Consider the following 19,910-nt stretch of genomic DNA (forward strand, 5'->3'; position numbering starts at 1 on the left):
TGTAGCGAGCGCCACAACGAATCCGATTCACTTCCTGCTCCTCCCGGCTGCGTGACCCCCCCCAGCCCCGCAGCGATCGCGGCTTCCCCGGCTGCCGTCAGGGTCCTAGCGAGGAACCGATCGCGTTGCAATCCAGCCTCCCGTTCCCTCCCCCCCCTCCCCCGCCTCTCCGGGGCTCATTCCCGCCCCACCCCGCCTCTCTCCTCCCCTTCCTGCTGCCAGGGCGAGCGGTTCTGGGGCGGAGAGCGGTGCTGGCTGTGCCCGGCTTGCAAGCTGCTGCCCTCCGGGCCCTGCAACTGGGGGGCGCGCTCGGTGACCCTCTGCAGAAGGGAGGGGTCATCACTTTTTGGAGGTGTCATCCCAGCCTGAAATATTTGCAAAGGGGGTCCCAGCAAAAGACGTTTGAGAACCCCTGCCTTAATGGAACCTGTCCGTCCCCCCCAGCCCCTGATCCCCGGGAACCACAGGTGGGGCTGGGAGCAGAGCAGGGCTGTGTGGGGCTCTCGCCCCTGTGGGGCTGGCCCGGGCCCCACCACACCCGCCGAACGTTCCTCTGGGGGGCCCACCCCCCCAGTTTGGAGACCACTGGTCTAGCAAAATGGGACATTGGTCTTGGGTGGGGCCTGGAGCTGCTACTGTAAGACAAACAATCACGTTATGGAGTGAAATGTGATGATTATTTTGGAGTCAGTAAACGGGGAACAAATTGCAGTATGAGGATCAGGCCTAATAAAGCATCTGCACAGACACACCCCTAACTTGGGCGGGGAAAAGAACACCTCAAAACGGCTTCCTTGATAGCCTCTGGATCTATTTAAGGCCATTTCAGCTCATGATTCACCACTAAGGCCACGGGGAGTTTGAGAAATTAAATCCTACTTTATTATTTCAAAGCAAGAAGTAAAAAGCAACCTTCTGCCCCTCCACCCAACGCCCAGAGCTCAGCTCAGCTCAGTGCATTTCGGCCCCAGCCCGGGACATTGCTGTTCCCGGCTCCCGCAGGCATCAGCTATGGAGTAAACATTTTAAAGCTGGCAAAAAAAGTGCAGAGACTGCGTGAGAGATGCCAGGGTCTCGTCACAAAAAAAACAACCGCTCTGAGAGCAGGAAACCCAGGGAAATCAGATTAACGGGAGCCAGAGAACGGTGTAAATTGACAGCAGCAGAAGCATCTCCAAAATCCCTTGGGGGATGCGCCTGGTGAGCGGGGCAGAGAGGGTCTCCGTCGTTCCCGCACAGGAAACTGTGCCTGGGTTATCAGGCTCCTTGTCTCTCTCTGTCCTCTGTGATGGAGGCTGGCCTGTCTTCAGGGCGAGTCAGGCTTGCTGAGGTCCCCGGCTTCCTTCACCGCTCTGTCTTCTCAGGAATCAGACGCCCCTGGCATGCACCTTGAAGCATCCTTCGTAGCCCTTTAGGAGTCAGGGATTGCTTCACCTGAGGCTCAGAGGGCATTTCCTGGCCCTGGTGCAGTGAGTTAACAGTTCTCAGCTGCCTGGCTCTCAAGAGAAAACCATTTCCCATATCTGTGTCTCCCCCCCTCTCCCCATGTCACCACAGGGATCAGTCAGTGACTTCCTTCTCCACAGCAGTTCCTGCCTATCGAGCTGCCACCCTCACACACGTATGTTGATGCGTATTTATAATTTTCATTTTCAAACAACACTGAAGTCTCATGGCAAAGGGTGCGGAAGCAGTAAAAAAAAAAGAAGAAGAAAAAGAAAGGGCTAGTCTGGCAAATGTTTGATTGCCTCCGAGGTATCCAATAAATCCACTGTGCATCCTATCAAGCAAAAATAATATCCAAGTATGTGATCAAATGGTCTTCAGGAAAGAGAGAATGAAAATACAATTTGAAGTTCATATAAATTGCAATCCAGGAGCGTGCCGCATTTGACTCAAATTTGGGAGTCCAGATTTGGCCAGGGTCCTTCTTAAATTGTCTACACCTACTTCACTTTGTGCCTCATTAGTCATATTATTTACACAATTTTAACACCATCATAATGAAAAGAAAACAACCCCCCCAAAAAAAAACTTCCTGTCTGCAAACAATCTGAACTTCACAAGGAAAAACGCCCAGAAGCCACGTGACCAACAGATGGAAACTGGGATTTCGATTGAGAATGATTGCACCGTGTCTAGCATTCCTCTTCCAAGTCTGTGACACTTTCACCTCCAGCCCTCATGAGTCTGATTTAGGCTCAAAGAAATCCAAGCCTGGAGAAGCATTACCAGCTGTCAGGCACGCTCACCCTGCAGGGAACAGTTCCAGGTAAGTGGGGGAAGATGGGAGATGGGGATAGTGTCTAGAGTGAAGGTGGGACTCCTCATCTCCATGGAAGGGGAATCCTGTGGGAAAAGGGGGAACTTCAGCCAGGCAGAGGGAGCATCTGGAGGACCTTCTCTCTCCCTTCCTGCACATGTTGTCCATCAGCTCAGAAGCCAGGGCTGCAGAAAAAAAAGCCATGCACCCCATTGCCAACATAGCTATTCTGGCAAAACCCCAATGTAGATGCAACAAGTGCTTCTGTGGGCTTGGCAAATGTCCTTCCAGGAGGCAGTTTACCCATTTCAGCAGATCTTCTGTTGGCTTAAGCTGTGTCTTCACTAGGGGACTCTGCCTGCAGAGATATACCAGCCAAGGCTCTGTAGTAGAGACAAGCCCATTAACGCCGCTTGAAGCATTTTCCGTGCTAAGGACATTTAAGAGACACCTTCCCTGTCTGAATTTGCCGATGGCTGAGACAATCAGAGCCCATGTTTTACACGCTCCCACATTCAAGGTTTCTGGGCCATGTGAAGTCTCTGATGTGTCGTCAGGTTTGAGCTCTGATTGAAACGTTTCCCGCAGTCAAGGCATTTATAGGGTTTCTCTCCGGTGTGGGTTCTCCGGTGTCTAATAAGGGTGGAGTTCTGATGGAAGCTTTTCCCACAGTCAAGGCATTTATAGGGTCTCTCTCCAGTGTGGATTCTCCGGTGCGAAATAAGGGTTGAGCTGTCACTGAAACTTTTCCCACAGTCCAAGCATTTATAGGGTTTCTCTCCCGTATGGAATATCTGATGTTTAATAAGCTGTGAACTCCAGTCAAAACTTTCCCCACAGTCTAAGCATTTATAGGGTCTCTCTCTCGTGTGGATTCTCTGATGTGAAATGAGATTTGAGCGGCAAATGAAACTTTTCCCACAGTCAGTGCATGTATAGGGCCTCTCTCCCGTGTGCAGTCTCTGATGCGTAATAAGATCTGAGCTCTGATTGAAGTTTTCCCCACAGTTGGGGCATTTATAGGGTCGGTCTCCGGTGTGGAGTCTTTGGTGTGTAATAAGGTTTGAGCTTTGATTGAAGCTTTTCCCGCACTCAATGCATTTATAGGGTCTCTCTCCCGTGTGGATTCTCCGATGAGAAATGAGATTTGAGGTTTGACTGAAGCTTTTTCCACACTCCGTACATTTATAGGGTTTCTCCCCCGTATGGGTTCTTCGATGAGAAATCAGGTTGGAGCTCCGATTGAAGGTTTTCCCACACTCAGTGCATGTATTTTTTCTCTCTTCTGTGTGGATTCTCTTCTGGGCTGAGGTTTCCTTGAGATTTTTACATCCTTCCTCACAATTAAGAGTCTTTCCCACTCTTTTTCTTGGTTGGTTGCCCAGGCGCTTCTTTGACTTGTGCTGATTTCCCCAGATTTTTCCCTGCTCACAACCCTGAGAAAAATTCCCCTTGGATCTTCCCAGTAATGTCCCTTGAGATGCCACTTGTTCAGGACCTTCCTTCTGCAGATTCTCCTCCTTTTTGTCACTCCCCATCTCATCACTTACTGGAATAAAGAGAAAGAATTCAGACATGAATGATTCCCTTTGCTTAGGTGAAAGAAAGAGGAACAGTGAAGTGGGGAAACACAACATAATAAGTGTTCATAGAATCAGAGAAGATGAGGGTTGGAAGGGACTTCAGGAGGTATCTAGTCCAACCCCCTGCACAAAGCAGGACTAACCTCAGCTAAACCATCCCAGCCAGGGCTTTGTCAAGCCGCACCTTAAAAACCTCTAAGGATGGAGTTTCCACCACCTCGCTAGGTAACCCATTCCAGTGCTTCACCAGCCTCCTAGTGAAAAAGGTTTAGCCTAACATCCAACCTAGACCTCGCCCAAAGGTCTAGGTTGAGGAAACTGAGAAAGGTATTAGTTACTGACTCACCTCTAATTGTTCCTTTTCTGAAGCAGGCACCTAGACCTCCCTGATCCATTACAATTGGGTTATGTCTTCACATCATCCAAGCATAGAGGGGGTAATGCGGTGTGGCGTGCGTGTGTGAAAGAGAGAAAGAGAAAGTAGTAGTAGAAGAAGAACCTCCACTCTTGGAAGATGAGGAAGAATAACCCAGTTGTGGTCCAGAGCGGGAGCCGTGTTAGTTCGTTTTCAGCAAAACAATGAGTTCTGTGGCATCTTAAAGACTAACACATTTATTTGGGCATAAGCTTTCATGGGCAGAAACCCACTTCGTCCTAGATGCATCGACCAGTTGTGGTCGATCAGAGAGCAGGGGAGTGAGGTCCTACATCTGTCGGCGAGGATGGGTGGGTGGGAAGCCATGTGTGACATCCACCAGGATGATACGACAGCTGCTGGCTACAGCCCTGACCTGGGTGAGATGAGGCAGAACTGGGGGAGCTCCTTCGCAACTTATTTGTGGGAGTCCCAGCTTTTTTCCTCACTCGCTGATGGTTTCAGTGTCAGTTTCATTGACTCCTCACCTGTTTTCAGGCACCTCTCGTGATTTCCCTTTCCCTAAAGCCCTGGAGATCCGGGACCCACGGCTCTTCCCCGTGTTCCAGCCAGGTGATCAGGTCAGGTTTGGGAACGGGAAATCTTGCTCAGAAGGTGAAATCAGACAAGATCAGGGTGTGTTGTGCATTGGTAGAGTATTTGCCACAAAGAACATTCCCTGCTTTGAACCTGGCCCTGCACTGTGCGGGGGGACGTGGAATCTGAACAGATGGGACCAGGGTCACTGAGCCCCCTTGGGAGAGGGAAGGTGAGAAGGGAGGGATGTGCCTTTGACAGATTTGGAACAACTCTGTAATAATTTATGAATATTATATGTTCTCTTTTTTCTGACAGTGATAAGGGTAGTGGCTGCAAGAATACGAGGAGTTAATTCAAGAAAGGCTTGGCACACACACAGGAAGACAATGACGTCAGATAACCATCATTTACACTCAAGAAACGAGACAATGCAGGTGACATTTGTTTTGAAGTGTCATCTCTCACATCTTGCTCTGTGGTTTAGCTTGGCAAAGGGGTTGGGGGGGGGTCCCCCAGCTTTTCACCACAAGGGGATTGAAACTGGGAAAACAGGGCAGAATTACTTTGGTTGGCTAAAAAGACAGGCTGCGGTGGCCAGGAGAGAGAGCAACAGTTGGGTGGAGCTGACTGGGAGTTTTCCAATGAAACTTTTTGTGTGGGAAAAAGTCAGTTCCTCAAAACTGTAAGTATTTGGAGGAAAGGGTCATTTTTTTAATTTAAAACGATTTTTGGTTTGTTTTTAAATTTTAGTTACATTCTACTAAAATAAAAGTTAGTTTTTAATTGAAACTAAATTGAAACAAAATGATCTGACGTGAGCAAAACAAAAGGTTTCAATTGACGTGATTTTTTTTTTAAATCAATTTTTGCAATAATTTAAAAGCTTTCCAACTTTTCATCCCCGTAGGCAGATTGATCCCTTTGCTGCACTTCCACCTGGCAGGGCATGGTACTCCAGACAGCCTGCCTCAGTTTCCCACCTGTTTCACGTGGCTCAACGCTCTAGGACGTTACAACTTTCAAAGTCTCATAAACTCTTTGGGGATGAGACAACCATTCCCTGCACAGCTCTGCTGCTGGGGAACAGATTGGGTACCCAGGCCCCAGAGGTTAGGGGTCTGGGGTCAGACAAGCCCATCTAAGCGGGGGGAGGGCAGATGAGATGGAGAAAGGAGAAGGTCAAGTCAGGTTGGGTCCAGTCTAGTAAACTCTGAGATCTCAAGGGAGGGAGAGCGCCGTTACTCTCAGTGGAGTGTCTGACAGATTTCTGGATGGTGCGGGCCCTGTTACACTATTCATTGCATTATCAACCTCTTCTCTTCTACGGCGCCCCGTTCCTGTGGTTGAAATTAAACCACGTCTCATTCTAAGAAGGCCGTTTGCGATCCCGGCATTCACCGATAGTCACCAGCTTCCAAAGGGAAGCACCGTAGACCTATTTCTACATCTGAAGCCAGCAGAGGAAGGGAGGAGAAGCGGGGCTCTGTGTGTAAGTGAGAATTAAGACAGGTCATTCCAGTTCTTCTGACACCTGGAGATCTGGAGGGGAAGGGGGATAAATGAGCATCTCCACTGTGTCTCTGCCTCCTCTGTCCCATGGGAAGGGGTGTGAAGATGAACGTCTCTCCAACTGGATCTGCGGATTATCAGGCCTATTCTCCTCAAATTTAAGTGACCAGTGATGACCCTGAGAAGAAGCAGAACTAGCTACATCACGGACCCCTTGGCTTCCAGTAGCAGAGGGAACAGGAATCCCTTACCCAGCGAGGTCACGGTCTCATAATTCTCCATCGTGATGTCTCTGTGGACGGCTCTCTGAACGGGGTCCAGCAGAGCCCCCTGGCCCTTCAGTGAAATACACAGCCACCTCCTCGAAGGTCACCAGCCCCTGAAACAAGAAGAGCCCCCTACTCAGCACCTGCTGCTCCAGCCACAATCCCCCTATTTGTAAGGGAGAAGGGCCGCTAAAATGGAAGCTCTGTGGGGGGGCGGGAGGGGGGGGGGAACACGACAGAGTAGCAGAAACCCCCCCCCCCCCCAACTCAGAGCAACCAGGAGCCTTCAGGATGATTGGGGAAAGAGAGAGCTCCTTGTACCTCCAGCTGATGGAGGAGGGCAGGGGCCTTCCCATTATCACACACCTACTAGCCAGAAGCTGTGTATGGGAAGTGGAGCCTACAGAGAACTGGGAGTACCAATCATGTCATATTTCCTCTCATTCGTGAGCATCTTATTTATTACCTAGGCTCCTAGCATTAGAAGATAAACATTTTTTTTAAAAAAAGGGTTCCTTATATGACTCTTTGCCCTTGGATTTGTCATATGCACAATGACTCAAGGCTGGCTTACAAGCATGGGTATTTGTACCATGATGAACCCGTTATCCCCCGGTAGTTTAAAGCCCTCCTGATTTCTCTAGCTTGTCTATCCCCCAGGAGATCAACGCCCCTACCACTGAAACAGAGGCGGTCAGAACCAGATGGCTGCCTCTCTCCACAGTCCTAGCTAATACGGATGCACGGGTGTGACTCAGTTTCCCCCTCTCAACTAGCATTGTTACCGCGGGGGAAGGGATTCACATCCTTCTCGAAACGAGACAAGCAATGCAGGGACTTGAAGCAGGAAGTCAGATAAGCAGGAATGAACTATTAGGAAGTAAAACCACTGGGGGAAATGTCATGCAAATCCTCAGATTGGTAAACAAGTCTGTAGAATTACCACCCACTGGGGAAAACTGCATACATAGGTTAAAGAGGCCCAGCAAACCAAGAATGGAGAATTGTAAAAAGAGGGTAGCCTAATAGAGAGGAGGGGTCGGAAAGGGTCTGAAGGACTTTGAAACCTACCAGGGTCACCGTGTGGAAGATGGGTGGCAGCTGATTAACACAAGCGTGAGTATCAGCTCAGTTTAGGAGTTTTCTGTTTAAAGGTGGATGTCTTCTAATTGCTCTAAAATCTGCATGGTTATTTGCATTGAAATTTGGTGTGCTTCATGGGAACATGGGATAGGCTTAGTGATCTAAATTTAAGGTTGCTTGACTCTGCTGTTCCTGAGAAACATCTCCAATAAAAGCTTTTCTTAAGGTTCGGGGATTCTACCAACATTTTTTTGCACAGCCGAGGGATGAATCCCAGGCTCCGCTCTGGCACACAGTCTCAGTCGCTTGTTCTTCAGTGGGTACATGATGCCCGCCGGCCCTTTGGGTCAGCAAAATTGAAAATTGTATTCCCCAAAGGGTTTAGCTGGCTAAGCTTGCCCCTACAGATGTACGCTGGCTTGTGTCAGTTTCTTCAGAGCAGTCCATCGGTCACGGGGACGCATCACTTCGGATGACCCAAAACTGATTTTGTCTAGTCCAGGCAGTGACAATCTGTCTCCTCATTCAAGGAGTACAGCACTGAAGTGGGGGTAGGCAATGGAAAGGTGTCGTGTGGCAGCAAATAGCACAACAACAAAGCTTCGGGCCGGCAAGCGGCTTGTCTCAGCTCCTTCAGAACAGTCTACCCATCACGGGGATTTGTCACTCGGTGGGCCCTGGGACTTATTTTGTCAGGTGCAGCCAATCAAGCCCCAGCTCCTTCGCTGATTATTGAATGAATAAATAATGAAGTAATTAGTCACTCACATTTTTATCACGTGTGGTCATATTGATTTGATCAAATTACTAAAAAAAATTAAATCTTACACGGATGTATTTTTAAATATTTGTTGGCCTTTCAGTCAGGAACTGGGAACCATGAATAAAGACGTGGGAATAAGAAACCAACTTCAGTCTCCTAACAGTTCTACCAATCAAAGGCCAATGTGTTTGAAACCTCTTGTGCTATGGGATTCAGCTTCTGCTCTGCTTTCCCCACACGTGCCCGTGGTCTTGGGTGCTAATTCTCTTGTTTCTGCTACGTGATTACAACAAGTTCTTCCACTTTATTCCAGATGGAAGGCAGTGGCCATGCTTGGCCCATCACAAGGTTTAGTCCAACCCATAACAGCATTTACACACTGTATTCAAGTCAAAGCCACTTCTCCATCTTCTTTCTGATAAGCTAACAGACGGCTCTCTTTCAGGGCAGGTCTACTCTTAAAACACTGCATCTGATGCACTGTAGCGCTTTAATGAAGACGCTCTAAGCCAGCAGGAGAGAGCTCTCCCCTTGGTGTAGTTAATCTGCGGCTTGACAAAACCCTCGCTGGGATGATTTAGCTGAGGTTAGTCCTGCTCTGCGCAGGGGGTTGGACTAGATGACCTCCTGAGGTCCCTTCCAACTCTATGATTCTATGATAATCCACCACTAACTATGTCAGCGTAAGCTTTCCTGCTGACATAGCGCTGTGTGCACGGTGAGGTTAGGTCTATGTTGCTGAGGGGCGGATTTTTTCATCCTCCCTGAGTAACGTAGTTATCTCGACACAGGTCTGTAGTGTAGACCCGACCTAAGACTCCTTCCATAAAGCATGTTCTCCAGCCCCTGAATCTTTTCTGCCTACCTTTCCAATTTTGTCAGCATCCTTTTTAATATGTGGACGCCAGAACTGCATGCGGTGATTCCAGTATCAGTCTCACCAATGTTGCAGAAGAGTAAAATCACCTTCCTACCCACTGCTATTGATAGAACTCCGGATTGCATTAGCCCCGCTTGCTACGGCATCAGACTAGGAGCTTATGTGGAGTTCCTTGTCCGGCGTGACCTTCCCAGGAAACAGGCCCCATTCTGTAGGCACGTCCTACACCCTTTGAGTCACATTTTTAAAGGCATTTAGGGAGCCTAAAAATGCAAAGTCTAGAAACCAGGGTGGGGAGGTAATATCTTTTATTGGACAAACTTCTGTTGGTGAAAGAGACAAACTTTCGAGCTTACACAGGGGTCTTTAGCTCATGCCCAGACTTGAAAACTCTGTGTAAATTCTAAAGCTTGTTTCTCTCACCAACAGAAGCCAGTCCAATATAGGGTGACCAGATAGCAATTGTGAAAAATCGGGACACTTTTTTTGTGGGATATGTGTGTATATTGCATATATTAGACAAAGCCTCTAATATAAGGCCCGTCCCAATAATATTGGGATGGCTGATCACACGAGTCTAAGAAAAGATAGCCTCATCCATCTTGTGGCTCTAATATCCTGGGACCGACATGGCTACAATACTGCACTCATGGACCCGTTGAGCTAGGTGCTGTACGAACACAGAACAATCTTCTGCCCTCTGTGCCTTCGAAAATCATCCCCTAAAAATCCTCGTGTAGACAAGGCCTTTCAAAATATAAATGATAGAATCAAACAACATTAAAAATTTTTATCTTGAGCCAGCAGGCTTTGTCTCTTTGTGGTTTGCTTATAGTCCACGTCGTCAGGCATGAGCTGACTCTGAAGAAGCCTAAAGCCGCTTAGTACAAATCGTTACTTGAATAACGGTCGTTTCTTTTCAAGCCAGATTCCCAGCTGCTCTAAACTGACCACAGCTCCATTGACACACCACTGGTGCGATGGACATTCAGACCCACTCAGGATCCCGCCTGTGGTGTGTGCGAGACACACGCACTTCGCCCCAACTCCCCTACATTGCGTGGAGATGTGAAAACTCACTCGTGAAGAATATGCAGCCACTGGGTGCCTAGGCGTGCGTACGGGGTGTACCCGGGCACACTCTAATGTCTCAAAGTTTGTATTTTTTAAGTAAAGTTTAGTTGTTAATTTAAAAACAATGAAGTTTAGTTAAGTTTTAGTTGCTTTAATTTGTTTGATCAATAAAAATAATGTCCTTTATGATTGAGTATTCAATACATGTTCGCCTTTAAAAAAAACAAATAAATAAAATTCCCTGGGTGCCCACCCTAATGAAATGTGCTGCGCACGCCTATGATTAGGTGCTCTCAACCTTTCCAGATGACTGTCCCCCTTTCACGAGGCTGATTTGTCTTGCATTCCCCTTTCTCCCTTCCCCTCTCCCCCCACTCCCAGGTTTCATGTCACTTAAAAACTACTTGCTTGCAAAATCAGACATAAAAATACAACGGTTGCCACACGCTGTTACTGAGAAACGTCTCCCTTTTTACCATAGAATTATAAAACAAGTTGATTGGGATATAAATGCTGCACTTACATTTCGGTGCATGGTCTATAGCGCAGTATAAACAAGTACCCATCTGTATGAAATTGTGCTTTGTACTGACGTGGCTAGTGCTTTTTCTGTAGCCTGGCACCCCTGGAAGAGCTCTGTGTACCCCCAGAACCCCTGGCATACCCCTCCCCTGGTACATAGAGGTGGGGTGGATAAGAAGGTCTCTTTTACCTTGGCTCCAAATCGTGGCGCTGTTCCCAGGAGTGGGGCGGCTCAGTGGGGGGATCCTCCCGGGTCTGGAGTCCCAGCTCTGTGTGGGGGAAAGGGGATCTGGGACAGTCACACACAGCCAGCCACAAAGAGTGACTGGAGTGTGCAAGTCACATCACTTCCTGTTGCCGGGCCTGCATGACCCCAGCCATCGCTCCCAGCCCAGCAGCAACCTTCTGGGTCCTAGCGATAAACTACATCGCATTGCAAGCTTCCCCCCCCCCCCCCGCCTTTTGGGGGGTCTGCATCTGGCCTCAGGCAGCCTGTCCCAGCATCTTTCCGCCCCTCTGCAGCAGGACCTGACTCCAGGACTCAGACTGGGGGTGGGAGTCTTGTGGGGGCTGGAACCATTTTTAGAGTGGGGGGGGGGGGGGGGGGGGGAAGGCGGGGAGCCGTTGAACCAAACTGTAAACCCTGGATATGATGGAAAGCATTTCAAGCCAGGAGGTGCAGCAGCATCCCTCTATCCCCCTCCCAGGTCCAGCACCTATAGCTGCAGCTTTTTTATAGTTCAAGGGCAGAGAGACATATGCTGCCCAGGGCTCCCCAGGATCCTGGTTTGGGGGAGGGAGGCAGTGTGCAGAGCGGGGCTCATCAGCTGTTGTCTCCAGAAGCCTCTGGTTCCTGCACAGAGGGGGAGAGGCTGTGCCCGCGCTGTCTCTTCAGATCAGACATGCCACCACCAACTCCTCATGGGTTGTGATCTGAGATCCCGGAATGAGCAGCTGCTGCTCCCCCTGTGCTGGGGCGAGAAGGTCATCAAAGCCCCCTCTGTGCCCAGGCCAGGTGGGGACTTTCTCCAGTGGCCCTAGGGCAGCCCCGGGCGCTGTGGACATCTGCCGAAGCCTCCAGGTAATAGAGAGAGAGAGAGACCTGCGGGGGGGGGAAAAGGCTGGGGAGGGGCAGGAAAGTGACTCTACACAAAGAGCCCCTTCCCACCACTTCCACCCCCCCACTCTGTCTGCAAGTCCCACGGCTTCTGCTTGTACTGAGGTGCATAGCTCCATGGGAATGGGAACGTCTCTGGGGAAGGGACAGTCACCAAAATCTCCCAGGCAGTGGGGGAAGGAAGAAGGGAAAGGAGGCTAAAATAGGGAGCGAGAGGAAAGGGGCAGAAGGAGACATAACGGGGAAAGAGGTTCCCCGTTCTCGCTGCAGATTCATTTCCCCCGGGGAAGAAGGTGAGCAGCAGAGACAGCACTGGACAGTGTCTGCCTCTGCCAAGTCACTGCTCTACTGAGGGGCCGTGGGAAAGATGCTAGGGGGGGTTCCCCAAAGCGGGTCCTTTGCTTCTGCTGTTTTCCAGCATTTAGCTCAGAGACTCTAGGCCTGGCAACGCTATACTGGCAGAGGTACAGTGCTGTAGCTACACCGCTGGCAGGGTAGACGCGGCTTCCATCAACAGAGGAACATCACCTCCCCAGGTAATGGTATGGAGGTCAATGGAAGCATTCTTCCATCCACCTCGCTGGCTCTGTGGTGAGGGTTAGGTCGGCATAGCTATGGTGAATTTTCCACGCCGCGCTGAGTGATACAGCCGGGTTAAGCTGTATGTTAAATGTAGACCAGTCGATGCAGGTTTAGTCCTGCTGAGCGGGGCCAGAATAAAGTGACTCTGAGTTTTCCCAACCTGGCAGAATCTAGAATGTTTCTCTGACGGGAAAGAACCAGGGGGGAATCAGGCTGTGAGATGGACCAATGCCACCCTCCCTCAATCACCCTGACAGGCTGCGTTATTATAATGACCACGTTTTGCTCCTGCTCGTCCCATCTAATGTTTTAATTTTGAGGGAATAAATGAACCCAGAGAGTCTTAGCCCGACCCTGTCACTGTGCATTAAACAGTTAACCACAATTTGGGATTCTGAGTCCAGAGACCATTAGGCATGTGTCAAGCAGTAGAAAATTCAGGACCAACTTTTGGGAAGTTATTAATTCAGATACTCAAGAGACAGAAGAATCAAAGTATGAACCATTTTGAAATGGAAATGGCGTGCTTATGCAAAATGAACTTCATCCAACCTTATCGGTGTCCCAGTTCCAGAGAGAGGTTATTAGTTAGAATCACTTATGCTGTCAAACAATCCTTCTTAGTGGGGAAGAAAGGGTTAGATCTGTTCCTGTGTTTTGATGTGAATGCTGGGAATGTGGGTAACTTTTCCTGCTTTTGACAAAACAGAATTGGCTTGGTTATTTTGCAAAGACCAAACCCTGTGCAGCATGCTCTCGCCACACACTGTCCATGTTCAGCTGTCTTCTTTACCTTTTCTTTATACTCCTGACTTTTCTTGTCCCATTGTTATCCCGTTCTTAGTGAATGGTTTCCTGTGTGTTCTCCCGCCTATCTTAGCTAGCTCAGACACTATCTTTTAGCTTAGTGACCCATTTACTTAGCACAAACATTCCGTTTTCAATCTGCTGACCTCATTACTTCCCTAATCTTGTCTTCCAAAAAATAAGACCTCCCCCGAGTTTCATTATTTATGTCAAGCCAGGCCTACAAGAATAACTAACCCGTGGAGCAATTTACCAAGGATCATGGTGGATTCTCCATCACTGACCATTTAAAAATCAACATTGGAGGCGTTTGCTAAAAGCTCTGCTCTAGGAATTATTGCGGGACGTTCTCTGGCCAGTGCTAGGCAGGAGCTCAGGCTGGATGATCACACTGGTCCCTCCTGGCCATGGAATCTATGAACCACCCTCTGCCCAAAACCCCCACATCCACGCCACTGTATCTTCTTGCCACGCTGTCCTTGGTATGCTTGGAGGGGCTGTGGGGAGGCGGTGGGATTGTGAGAGGTGCCTGGAGACCATAAAGGGGAGAAGAATGGAGATCCAGAGCCCATAGTTTCTGAGGATCTGGGTCACCCCAGCTTTAGACACCTAAATTCCAGTTTTAGCACCACTGCAATCCACAAAAGCCCCACATGGCTACCAACTAATGGGCACCTAAATCCACTAGGGACCTAAATTTTTGCTGTAAAAGTCCCCTACGTGGCCAAGTTTCTGCCACTGGGTGTGTCTGTCTCACATCCAAGCCTCAACACATCCTCCAAAACAGCTGAAGATAGGTGGCGCCCCGCCGATCTTGCCTGCATCGTACAGGCATTGATCCCAAAAGCCCCGAAGATTTCAAGGCGTTTATCAACTCTCTCCGTGGCCAGCATTAAACAGCAATAGGTGGGTTTGGGGTTATTTTTAAACAGAGCCCTTGGTTTGATTCGGTGACTCAGCAAACATCCAAAAAGCATCCGTTCAAAACTGAAAGTTTATTGATTAAACACAAGAAAGAACAAGACATCAAAACAGGCATTCATCTGGAAAGTGTGGTCGAGTGATTACGCAAGACAAACGTAGATCTTATCAAAGTCTCTCTCCTTTTGGCATCAAAATATTAAGAGTCTCTTGTTTTCAGAGCAACCTTTCTTTGATGAAATGAAGGCTAATTTCACGTTCAGTTCCGATGTGAAGGGCGTTCACTTGTCCTGTTCTTAGCAGAGACAGACAGGGCGGAGGAGCGACAGGATAGAAAAGATCGGTGCAATATGGCTTTTGTGGAAGTTTTTGGACTACTGGTTAGTTACAAGTGGATGCTTTGACTGCCAAGTCAACCGCAGTACCGGTTGCTTGAATCCTGGGTTAGTTATGATCCGGTCATGGCTGACAGTGGTGGCATCCTTTTTCCTTCGATGCGGCAGGTTTGGATGATTGCAGTATGCTTGACTTCAGGATTTGACGAAAACCCAAGCGAGCGAGGTAGGACGGGAGGAAAGAAACAGCGTGGCAGAAAATAACCACAACAGGGGAAGGGGATACAACACAGGATCTGATGAGCCTTTGCCATGCTGGTAATTGGATATCCCCACTGGGGAGCTGAGGTCTGGATGTCACGAAAATGTGATGACTTTCAGCACGCACAGATGGAAACAAAGTTCCCTAACCAAGAGCAAGGTCGGCTGGCCGGCCTCCCTTTTGGCGAAAAAAATCCTTTAGCTGAATTGAAATGAGTTGCAGCATCGGCCTCGTTATCTGTTGCGCCAATTTTGGCTTATTAACATCCGTCTACACAGCTCCTGTTTTTACCAAGCATAATTTCAACACAGTCCTTGAATCATGTCAGTTTGGCCTGTTTTGTGTGGACTAAGTTAGTCTCTCTGTCTGGTTCTCTTGCACCTGTTTATACCATATTTTATTGAAAATGACGTGATCTATTTCCCATGTAAACGCCTAAGTAGGCAAAAGTTACGGGCCAATGATCACAACAGCCCTATCCTGTAGACATGGTCAGAGTACCCCTAGCTCCAGACAGAACAGCTGGTGGGAGGAGCAGGACTCCCTTACAACTTGTAGCCTAGTGGTTAGAGCAGTTATCCAGGCCAACTCTCCCCTCTGCCTGACAGGGAAAAGGGATTTGAACAAGGATCTGCCACCTTTCAGTACAGATACACCTAACACAGTGAATGCAGCTGGCGTGCCTGCAGATCATTCCCCGTGGACATTGACCACTCCAGAGTGGCACCGTTAAGGTTGCACGGGTATGTACTTACCGCTGTATTGCCTGTTTTTTCAGAAGGCTTTTTTTCCCCCCTGAACCCAGCGTTCTGGAACGGCACATGCTATCACCAGGCAGCCTGTGTTAACGAAGTTTTTTGTCAGTGAATTTCCTAGCTTTTTGAACTGAAAGAGAAACGCTGGAGGAGTTAGTGGTCATTTAGGCAATTGAAGTACTGAGTGATGTTAACAGCTGATATGCTGCACCGTGGCTAGAGAATCCCCAAAAGACCTAGCTTTCATATAGTGCTTTACATGAGTAAACCCCAAAGAATTACCCCATTTTAGAGGGGAAACTGAGGCACAGGGAGGTGACAGGCCTTGCCTAAGGTCACCCAACAGACCCAGGCGTGGTCCCAGCATGGTGGCTTTCTCCACTAGGCCACATGGTTGTTATGCGAGTCCGATGCTCTGCCCACATTCTTGACAGTTTTATGACATGCCTGTTGCAGTACCTTTAAGCGTGCGAGAGAAGGATGGTGCGTTTCTCCCCCCCTCAAACCACATATAGACCCCTCCCGCACACACCATTTTCAGCTCACTCTCCCCTTCCTGTCCCATTAAGCCATTAGTACTGAGGAAGCCCTGTGTGCAAAAAAAAAAGAGTTGGGAGAAACTGTGAACTTTAAGGAAATCTTCTGGTTTTTGGCGGGGGAGCTGTATCTTAGGAAAACGCTTGCTTGAATGACCTCAGAATTGGGTCACTGACACTACACCGCGCCCCCGTAAGGTTCGGCAAATATCAAGCCAAGCCAGGCAGGCGTGCGGGTGGCAGAATGCTTAGAAACATTGTCCTTTAAATGGAAAAGCCGTAGCCGCGCTGGCGGTCTGCTAGAACGCTGCATGAAATTCATCAGTGGCAGCTGCTTTGCCATGTGCAGATCCTCAGCACAGGGTAATGCCAAAAGCTAAGAGGCCTCTGATCATAGAATCATAGAATATTAGAGTTGGAAGGGACCTCAGGAGGTCATCTAGTCCAACCCCCTGCTCAAAGCAGGACTAACCTCAGCTATATCATCCCAGCCAGGGCTTTGTCAAGCCTCAGCTTAAAAACCTCTAAGGATGGAGATTCCACCACCTCCCTAGGTAACCCATTCCAGTGCTTCACCACCCTCCTAGTGAAAAACTTTTTCCTAATGTCCAACCTAGACCTCCCGCCCTGCAACTTGAGACCGTTGCTCCTTGTTCTGTCATCTGCCACCACTGAGAACAGCCTAGCTCCATCCTCCCTGGAACCCCCTTTCAGGTAGTTAAAAGCTGCTATCAAATCCCCCCTCATTCTTCTCTTCTGCAGACTAAACAAGCCCAGTTCCCTCAGCCTCTCCTCATAAGTCCTGTGCTCCAGCCCCCTAGTCATTTTTGTTCCCCTCCGCTGGACTCTCTCCAACTTGTCCACATCCTTTTTGTAGTGGGGGGCCCAAAACTGGACACAATATTCTAAATGCGGCCTCACCAATGCCGAATAGAGGGGAATAATCACTTCCCGTGACCTGCTGGCAATGCCCCTCCTAATGCAGCCCAATATGCTATTAGCCTTCTTGACAACCAGGGCACACTGCTGACTCAGATCCAGCTTTTTATCCACCGTTACCCCCAGGTCCCTTTCTGCAGAGCTGCTGCCCAGCTCGTCGGTCCCCAGTCTGATGTGGGGGAAGTGGCCACACCATCTCTGCTAAAGGTCTCGGCTGAATGAAGACACCCTGGGGAGAGGCACAGAACCTGGCCCGATGGCTCTGAGATACCTGGATTGCGCCATTCGTGGGCGGGGGGTGTTCCCATCCCTCCGGCCCCCACCGCCCTCATAGTGGAGAACCTTCCACCTCACGTTCCTGGTATCCGCGGTGCACCCTCCGTATCTCCCCTATATCCACCCGATTCCAAGAGTGGGGGCAGGGAGAGGGGCTCAGCCACCCCCAAGACACAGCCAGAGACTCTCCCCAGATCCCATCTTATATAAATGGATGGGCGCAGAGACGTGCCCAGAGGGGCAAGGGCCACATGAGGGGAGCAGGGAGGGGGAAATCAGACCTCCCCAGGGGCACAGGGACCCCCCCATATTCCTGCACACATACAAAGGTAGAGAAAGGGGCTCAGATTCCACCCCTTCCCCCCAAGAAAGGCAGTACCCATAAATCATGGCACACAGGGGAAGGGAGAATTTGATGCTGACAGATACCCCGGCTCTATTTTCCCCCAACCCTCTGCCATTTCCCCCCACGCCTCCCCTTCCCAGTGTCCCACCCCTTCCCTCCCACTTCCCCTGGCCCCCAGCACCTCCCCAACCCCTCTTCCCTTCCCTATCACCCACCCTCATTTCTCTCCTCCCCACGCTGCAGCCTGGAGACATCAACCATCATCATCACACATGCCGGGGACCGTTGCACCAGCCAGCGTGACCTCAGTTGATGGCGTCGCCCCAGGCATCATGTAGCGACGGTCCCAGATCTGTCTCAGTCCTGCGGGTCCACGAACGTCTGAGTTAACACAACATGTGACACCAAGTAGGGCCAGGGAACATCCCCCCGCCATGGGGTGTCCCCCAAGAGTTTGAGAGCACAGTCTACTGAGGCGTTTTTGTCCATCGTGGCGACATGGCCAAAGGGTCTGCACCATCCCTTTTCAATACAATGGAAGGCCAGATCGCTGCGGGATTGTAACTTTTTGCACAAAGTCAAGCTACTTTATGCCTCTTTCCCCCCTGCCCTCCCACCCAAAAATTCTCCTGACCTCTCAGCAAGCATTCATATGTCTAGTTTCTTTTTTCCCCAAAAAAATACCATTGATTGCATTCCTCCCCAACTAATATTTTCCCTTCTAAAGACATTGAAGAAGTCTCTTTTCTGGATGAGGTTGCTGATTCCAAACCCACTGAAAGCCCCAACTGCAACCGCTCCCACATTCAAGATTTTTTTCCTGCATGGATTTTCTGATGTTTAATAAGATGTGAGTTTTGATTGAAACTTTTCCCACAGACGAGGCATTTGTAGGGTCTCTCTCCCGTGTGGATTCTCCGATGCGTAATTAAGTTTGAGCTCAGATTGAAACTTTTCCCACAGTCGAGGCATTTATAGGGTCTCTCCCCCGTGTGGGTTCTTTGGTGGCGAATACAGGTCGAGCTGTCACTAAATCCTTTCCCACATTCTGGGCATTTATAGGGTTTCTGTCCGGTATGGATTCTTCGATGCTTAATAAGGGCTGAGTTGTCACTGAACATTTTCCCACATTCTGGACATTTACAGTTTTTTTCTCCCGTGTGGATTTTTTGGTGTGTAGTCAGATTTGAGCTTTGAATGAAACTTTTCCCACATTTGGTGCATTTATGGGGTTTATCTCCCGTGTGGATTCTCTGATGCACAATAAGGCTTGAGCTCCGATTGAAATTTTTCCCACAGTCGAGGCATTTATAGGGTCTTTCCCCTGTGTGCGTTCTTTGGTGTAGAATAAGGTTTGAGCTCTGATTGAAACTTTTCCCGCAGTCAAGGCATTTATATGGTCTTTCTCCCGTATGGAGTGTCTTATATCTAGCAAGCTGTTTGCTTCTGTTGAATCTTTTCTCACATTCAGTGTGTGGGGTTTTTTTTTCTCTTGTATGGATTTTCTGCTGCACTGAGGTTTCCATGGTGTCCTTCCCACCTCTATGAGAAGTAATGGATTTACACCCTTTCTTCCCTGGCTTCTTTCTCTGCTGCCTTTCTAACCCTTGCTGACTCTCAGAGGCTTTTCCCTCCTGAAGACTTGATGTAATGTCTTCTTTGGAACGTCTTGATGATGGCCCATGTGGTTCTGGTTCCTTACAATCTGCCTTTCGTGGATTCTCTTCCTCATCCTCACTCACCAGCCCATCACCCACTGGAATAAAGAGAGAGAACCCAGACAGGAGTCATTCCCTGTGCGGGGGTCAAAGGAAAGAAAGGGGAATAGTGAAGAGGACAGAAACAGCACAATAATTATTGGGGAGACATGAGAAAAGTAAAAAAAAAAAAAAAAATAGCTATATTTAAATTTTCCTTCTCTGAAGCATGAAGGGGGCAAGTGGAGATCTCTAATCCATTACAGCTAGGTTATTCCTCCTCATCTTTTAAACATGGGGTTGTCCTCTGCCCCCTCCCCTCCCCACCCCACCCCACCCCACCCCAGCCCCATTTTTCTCTCTCCAGTTTCACATTATAGCGCCTGCAGCAGGAGCCACTCAAAGAACTGCCTGCCTGCCAACAACTGGCCAAGCCAGG

General features: G+C 49.1%; 1 pseudogene; it reads right to left on the reverse strand.

The window, feature by feature from the left end:
- Positions 1–916: 916 nt before the first annotated feature.
- The window catches only part of LOC137141287 (zinc finger protein 585A-like), a 37,848-nt pseudogene continuing 18,854 nt past the window's right edge, over positions 917–19,910 (reverse strand).

Source organism: Emydura macquarii, unplaced genomic scaffold (assembly GCF_026122565.2).
Source record: "Emydura macquarii macquarii isolate MOO-44397 ecotype Brisbane River unplaced genomic scaffold, CSIRO-AGI_Emac_v2 contig_3035, whole genome shotgun sequence".
Classification (NCBI taxonomy): domain Eukaryota; kingdom Metazoa; phylum Chordata; order Testudines; family Chelidae; genus Emydura; species Emydura macquarii.